The sequence below is a fragment of the Myotis myotis genome, unplaced genomic scaffold (genome assembly GCF_014108235.1).
Source record: "Myotis myotis isolate mMyoMyo1 unplaced genomic scaffold, mMyoMyo1.p scaffold_m19_p_2, whole genome shotgun sequence".
NCBI classification, from domain to species: domain Eukaryota; kingdom Metazoa; phylum Chordata; class Mammalia; order Chiroptera; family Vespertilionidae; genus Myotis; species Myotis myotis.
In genome coordinates this window covers 28,499,341-28,505,804 of record NW_023416324.1, presented here as the reverse complement: position 1 = coordinate 28,505,804, position 6,464 = coordinate 28,499,341, and the positions used below count along the sequence as shown (strand labels likewise).

The window sequence follows — 6,464 nt, the reverse complement described above, 5'->3', positions numbered from 1 at the left end:
TTAGGGTTGGGTTCAAGTTCTAGTCCTGTTTATCATAGCTGCATGGTCCCTGTGAGTCTCCATCTCCTTGTTTGTGGGATGGGAAAAATATCCATGCCCACCTGAGCTACTGTGATGAGTCTCAGAGCCAGAGAGGAATGAAGACTGTAGAGGCAAGACTGGGAAAGCCAATGCAGGCGGGATATGTTCAGGGTTAATGAGGCCGGAGACTATGGCAGGGGGCTGATCACAAAGGGCTATGAAAGTTAGTTTGTGCTTTCCCCCACAGAGGTGGGAAGCCAGCAGAAATCTTTGAACTGGTGAGTAAGAACATCGTCTTTGTGGTTTAGGAAGATCCTGGAGTAGTAGTTTGGAAGATGGACTGGAGAAGCCAAGAGGCAGGGAGACCTGTCGGGAGCCTATTGCAGGGTTCAGGTAAGACAGGGCGACGAGGCCTTGGGATGGAGAGAGGGAGCAGGCTCATAAGGTATTTAGGAGGCAGGAGACAGTATTTGGTGATTGACAGGATGTTTGGGACAGGCAGAGGCAGATTTGTGGCTGGTGGTTGTTGATCATCCAGTAAAGGATACAGGAGGAAGAGCCAGTTTTGGAGGGAATAAGGTGAATCCATTGGTTTTGAATCTGTAAAGGGTTGGAGGAAGGAGAGGTACTCTGGAAAGGGTCCCGAGAACGATCCAAGAGGTTGACAACCAGGGAAGACCCATCTCCTAGAAGCCCAGGCAGGAGAGTGCAAAAGGAATGTGAGCAACAGTACGAAAGTGTGCCTCCTGCTGGGTGGGGCCTCCATGAGAGGGGGTCCCCAGGCCTTCCCTGGACTCCCTGCCTCAGCTGGAGGCTCAGCGTGTCCTTTGGTAACCCCAGCTACCTGTTTAACCCCTAGGCCTTTTGGGTGTCGGTTTCTTTCTCCACCCAAGGGGTGTCATAATTCTGCTTGCCCTCCAGCAGTATTGGGAGCTTCAGATGAGAAACTGGAGGAACTGTTTTTAAACTGCTCAAGAGGTGATCTCTGGCTCAGATCTTTTAAGTCGCAGACCTTTCCAGAGTTTGGTTGGTTATGTTTTATCTTGTCTTTGGTGGCTCCTTGGCTCACTCTTTTTCTTCTCTGTTCTGACTTGTTTTGTGGCTGCTGTCAGTCTGTGGCTGGCCCATCTAGCTCGTTTTTACTGAGTCACCCATTCGGCATTCAGCCTTGACTCTGCTCTGGGGCCTGCTCCTTGCTCCACTGCATCTTTTTCTCTTTCTTGTATCTTCAAGCTCGTCCTCCTTTTCTGCCATCTTTTTTTTCTTCTTCCCTCCAAGAGGCTCAGGTAAGTGTCTACCAGCTCCCTCTCCATCCGCACTCCTTCTTAACCAAGTCTCTCCAATAATTATCTACATTTCTCATCTCCTCTTTGTCTCTTAATCCTTTGCAATCTGGCTTTAATTCACCTCTCCAGTGAAAGTTTTTGTAATGACCATTGTCGTGGGCTGAACGCTGATCCCCAAAATGCTATATCTAAGTCCTAACCCTTGGAACCCATGAAAGTGAACTTATTTAGAAAAGTATTTGTAGATGTAATTAAGTTAAGGATCTCAAGATGAAGTCATCCTGGATTTAGTGTAGGCCCTAGGTATAATGACAAGTGTCTTTATAAGAGAAAGTCAGAGGGATTTGAGACTGAGACAGAGGAGAAGGCAATGTCAATGCAAAGGCAGGCATTGGAATTATGCAGCTATAAACCAAGAAAAACCAGTGATCAGCAGCCACCAGAAGCTAGGTGGGAGGCATGAATCAATTCTCCTTCAGAGGCTCAAAAGGAGCCAACCCAGCCTGGCTGGTGTAGCTCAGTGGTTGAGCATCAACCTATGAACCAGGAGGTCATGGGTTTGATTCCTGGTTAGGGCACATGCCTGGGTTGCAGTATTGATCCCCAGTAGGGGGTGCACAGGAGGTAGCTGATCAATGATTGTATCTCATCATTGGTGTTTCTATTTCTCTCTCCCTCTACCTTCCTCTCTGAAATTAATAAAAATATATTGTAGCCGAAACCGGTTTGGCTCAGTGGATAGAGCGTCAGCCTGCGGACTGAAAGGTCCCAGGTTCGATTCCGGTCAAGGGCATGTACCTGGGTTGCGGGCACATCCCCAGTGGGAGATGTGCAGGAGGCAGCTGGTCGATGTTTCTCTCTCATCGATGTTTCTAACTCTCTATCTCTCTCCCTTCCTCTCTGTAAAAAATCAATAAAATATATTTAAAAAAAAATATATATATATATATATTGTATATGTGGAGCCAACCCAGCAGACACCTTATTTTAAGACTTCTAGCCTCCAGGACTATGAAACAATACATCTCTGTGGTTTTAAACCATTCAATTTGTGGTAATTCATTATGGTAGCCCAAGAAACAAATTCAGTAATAATGATAGCAGCCAACATTTTTGGAGTGGCTATCCTGTGCCTGGCATAATTCTAAGCGCCTTATTTTATTTAATCCCCCCACCGACCCAATGAAGTAGCCATGCAGATACAAAGGCAATGTCAACATAATCAAGTTATTGAGGGTTTGCCATATCTTGTTATAGAAACAGAACCCTCTACTTGAGTGATATGTTTTATTATTTTTCTCTTTTTCAGATGAAGAGGCTGCAGACCAAAAACTTATGTAATTTGCCCAAGGTTACACAAGTATGTAGTAGAGCCAGGGTTCTCACCCTGGTAAATCCTGTGGATGCCCTTAACCACTTTGCACTTCTTCTAAGGTCAGGAGTAGAGAGGGAACTGGGGAAGCTGATAAGTGAACTGACCCAGAACTGTTTTTTCTTTTGTTTGTTTGTTTTTAACAATTGGAGGAATGGAAGGGGCCAAGAGACAGGGAGAAGATTGGGTACCTTGATAACCTCACAGAGCTGATGTCCCTGGAGGAAGAGTATGAGAGGGGAAATATCTGTGGTGAGGGGGAGCAGACACTGCCACCCCAAAATATGCCTCTTTGGATATTGGCTATTTTAAGCAAGTTACTTTTAAGAACTAGAGGACTCAGGAAAAACCATTGACCATCTCCCTAACAGCCTAAACAAATTTAGAAAGGACCTGCTCCAGGAAGGAAGCTATCATCATACATAACCATACTTTATTACGAACCAGTAGATGACAGGTAGCAAGGCCTCTTTGATCAAAGTCCTCCAGTGTCCCCCTGTTAAAGATGGCCCAGCAAACATTTGTTTAACAAACATGTGTTTTTCCAACTCCACGTGGATTATCTTCCTTCCGTTTGCGGTCCCAAACCACAAGCCTGGTTTCTCCTGGTTTCAAGATGGCAGATCAGCCTTAATTGCCTGATCTGTCCTTGGGCCCCAAATTCTTACGGAACCCCCATATGAACATAAGTAATTAAACTTGGTTATTTTCTCTTGTTAATCTGTCTCATGTCTATTTGATTGTTAGACCAGCCAGAAGAGGGGAAATATCCCTTCCCCACAGTTGGTGAGCCAGCAGGAGACTTTACTAGCTGGACACTGTTCACACTGGCACTGTGGCAAACGAAGAGATCTTGGGGCGTCTCATGCAAACTGAAGAAGGTAAGAGTTCTTGCTATGTTAGTCTCCCCCTGCTCCCTTTCTCTGTGGGATCTGGTGGAAGTAAATGTGGTGAGATTAGACCAGCCAGAGAACTGAGAAGGAAAAAGAGGGGGAATTTTCCCCTCTCCCATATCAGCATCCCCTGGAGTTTAAAATTCCAGAGCTGGAGCAGTGCTGGGTGATAAGGTCTAGTCGTGGTTGAACCTCAGGAGTGGTGGGGGCCCCAGAAGACTGTCAGCAGATTCCACTAGGTCAAGAAGCCTGGACGGAGATCACACCAGGGGAATTTAGTGGACGCTCTGGGAGTTCAAACGGCCAAGCAATCATTCTTTGCGCTTATCATGAAATAAATGGAACCTGGGCTGGTCCTTAGAAGCAAACAAACAAAAAAGAGATGAAAGCCAGAAGGGCTTCTAGGGAACAGGCACAGAAAGAACAAAACCACAAAAGAATGAATCCATGAGGCATTTAGTTTATAATTTAAGTTGGCTATAGTTAAGGGTGCATGGAAGGGTATGATGGGACTTGAGTTTTGAAAGTGTCCTAATTGGGGGACCCTGCCAAGCAGATGCTGAATCAAGGATTTAGGTGCAAGTATTTGAGAGGATGTCCCCAGAAAGCATAGTGAAGGAGTGGGGAAGAGAGACAGAGAGGGGAGGAAAGCCAATAAAAGATGAACAAATTACCACTTGGGTAACTAGGCTCAGTTCCACTGGGGACCTTCTGAGAGATGGTGCAGAACATGCTTCAGAATTGTCCCACAGGGGGACAAGGAAATCAGAATATTTATTCACCAAATCTGATCTGTCCCTCGATCCTGCTGCCACAGAACAACCACGGAGCCAAACTGACTAGGGCATAAAGTCCATTTTAAACCACCTACTTTGTACCATGTGCTTTATCTGCATTATCACTTTTAAAAATGGGGAAACAAGGACTTAGAAAGGCCGAGCCATAGGCACCGTGGCACAGCTAGTAAGTGGAGATCAGATCTTTTTGACCAAGCCCCTTCTCTACACTATATCTACCTGCATGTGTCACATGGCCTCAGAAAGTCAGTAAAATGCCAGCAACAGTCCTGGGTGAATGCTGAGCTCTTTAAGCTTCTAAATTATGTTTGCTTATGGCTGTGCCAAGTTCCTGAGAACCCTGAGAGCCTGAGATAGGCAACGTCCACATTTGACCAATGAGAAGACCGAGATCCAGAGACACGAAATGGTTTATCCCAAGTTTCATGGCCGGTCTCTACCTTTTGACCTCAGATTGCGTTCTCTGACCTTACCCGTCCTGGACACATGTATATGTCAGCAGGGAGCCCAGAGAGGAGGAGGAGAGGTGATGGAGTGTGGCCAAGGACAGTGACAGGGAGAAGGAAAGGAGGGGATGGCGGAAGCTCATCGGGACCCAGGCACTCAGACACTATTACCAGGAGCCTTTCTCTCCAAACTCTGACTCAGCTGTCTTCTACACTGGCTTTATTTTTAGAAAGACTTTCCTTGTGCTTAGCAACCCCAGCAGAAAAAGAGCATCTCTTCCCTGACACATCCAGCATGGCACCCCAGATAGACTTTTAGTGGCTCTCCTGGGATATGTGCCCATCTCTTGGAAACATGCACAGGATGATTGAAACTGCTAACTGGCCACTCTTAGGTTACGGAACCAGCCCTGAAGTCAAGGCAAGTGGTCACCCAAACACAAAGGGAAGTCAGATGCTCTTTGTCCAGACCTTGGGAAGAAAGAAACAACAGATATCTTTTATACTACGTACCTCCATTTTCCAGATAAAAAAACGGAGGCTCAGCCTGCAGAAGTGCCCTGCCCCAGGCTGTCCAGCTAGTGTCCGGTGTGGCAGAATTCCAACCCACGTGCTGTCTCCAGAACCTGTGCTCCTCCAGAGCAGCAGACAAGGTCTTTTTCATTCTTGGGTCTCCCCATGCACCCCTCCCCTAAATCAGCCTATTTCAGTGCTATTCAGAGTGTGGTCCATGGCCTGTGCTGGTCTGCAAACTCTGTTAGCAGTCCACAGTGAGTTAAATACCACAATTCTGAGTAAGCATTTAGGAACATTTTGCAGCAATTTGGCACTGCTTTGACACTGAAGTGCAGGAATACAAAACGATGGATCTGAGATGTGTTGCAAATAATTTGAGAAACATTGCTCAATCCGGTTATCTCTTCAATAAAGGCATGAGCAAAGGAAACCATGATGGCATTAGTGGGTCCCCTATGGGGAGGCCCAGATGGAGGTTCTGTCACTCAGCCTTCCTAGGAACCCCACCCTTCACGCAGGCCTCTGCAGCTGGCTTGCCTCTCCCACCTACCAGCCCGTCAGACAGGCAGGCTCAGGCCCAAGCAGCTCCCGTGCCCAAGGGCTCTGGGTTCTATCCAGCTGGAACTGGCTGATTCTGCCCAGAGCCCACAGGCACCTAGCACTGTGAGCCAGGGCCCCGCCCACCTGTGCTTCCACACTGTGTCCTGGAGGGAGGGTAACGGCTGACATAAACTGTCTTTGAAAAGCCACGGGAAGAACAATTTCTTTCTAAGCTGAAGTAAAAGGTCGACTCCAGGATCAAGCTGCCTTCTTCCATCTTGCCACCAGGGATGTGGCATGGCTCCTACCTTTGCTTCCTCCTTGGTTGGAAAGTCTCTGATGCCAGGATCTTGGGTCAACAGAGCAGTTCCAGGCACAAGTGTTTCTCAAAGCCAGGATGATGGAAGTTGGCAAGTGTGAGTCAGGGAAGATGCCCAGAAGCCAGTTCGGTCCTTTGATGAGGGCAGAAAAACCCTTCATCTGGCTATGTTGTCACTTACCTGTTCCATCATGCCTGGTGCAATGAAAAGAGCCCGGTACCTTAGGTTAGAAACCCAGTTCTGCGATTTTGCTGAGTAATTTTGGGCTGTTTG

At 47.1% G+C, this 6,464-nt stretch overlaps 1 long non-coding RNA gene across 1 annotated transcript; it reads left to right on the top strand.

The window, feature by feature from the left end:
* Positions 1-2,612: 2,612 nt before the first annotated feature.
* On the top strand, positions 2,613-3,560 carry LOC118676329. The gene is made up of 2 exons (XR_004974079.1): positions 2,613-2,667; positions 3,427-3,560. It is a non-coding gene; the product is annotated as an uncharacterized LOC118676329 (long non-coding RNA).
* The last annotated feature ends 2,904 nt before the right edge of the window (positions 3,561-6,464 follow it).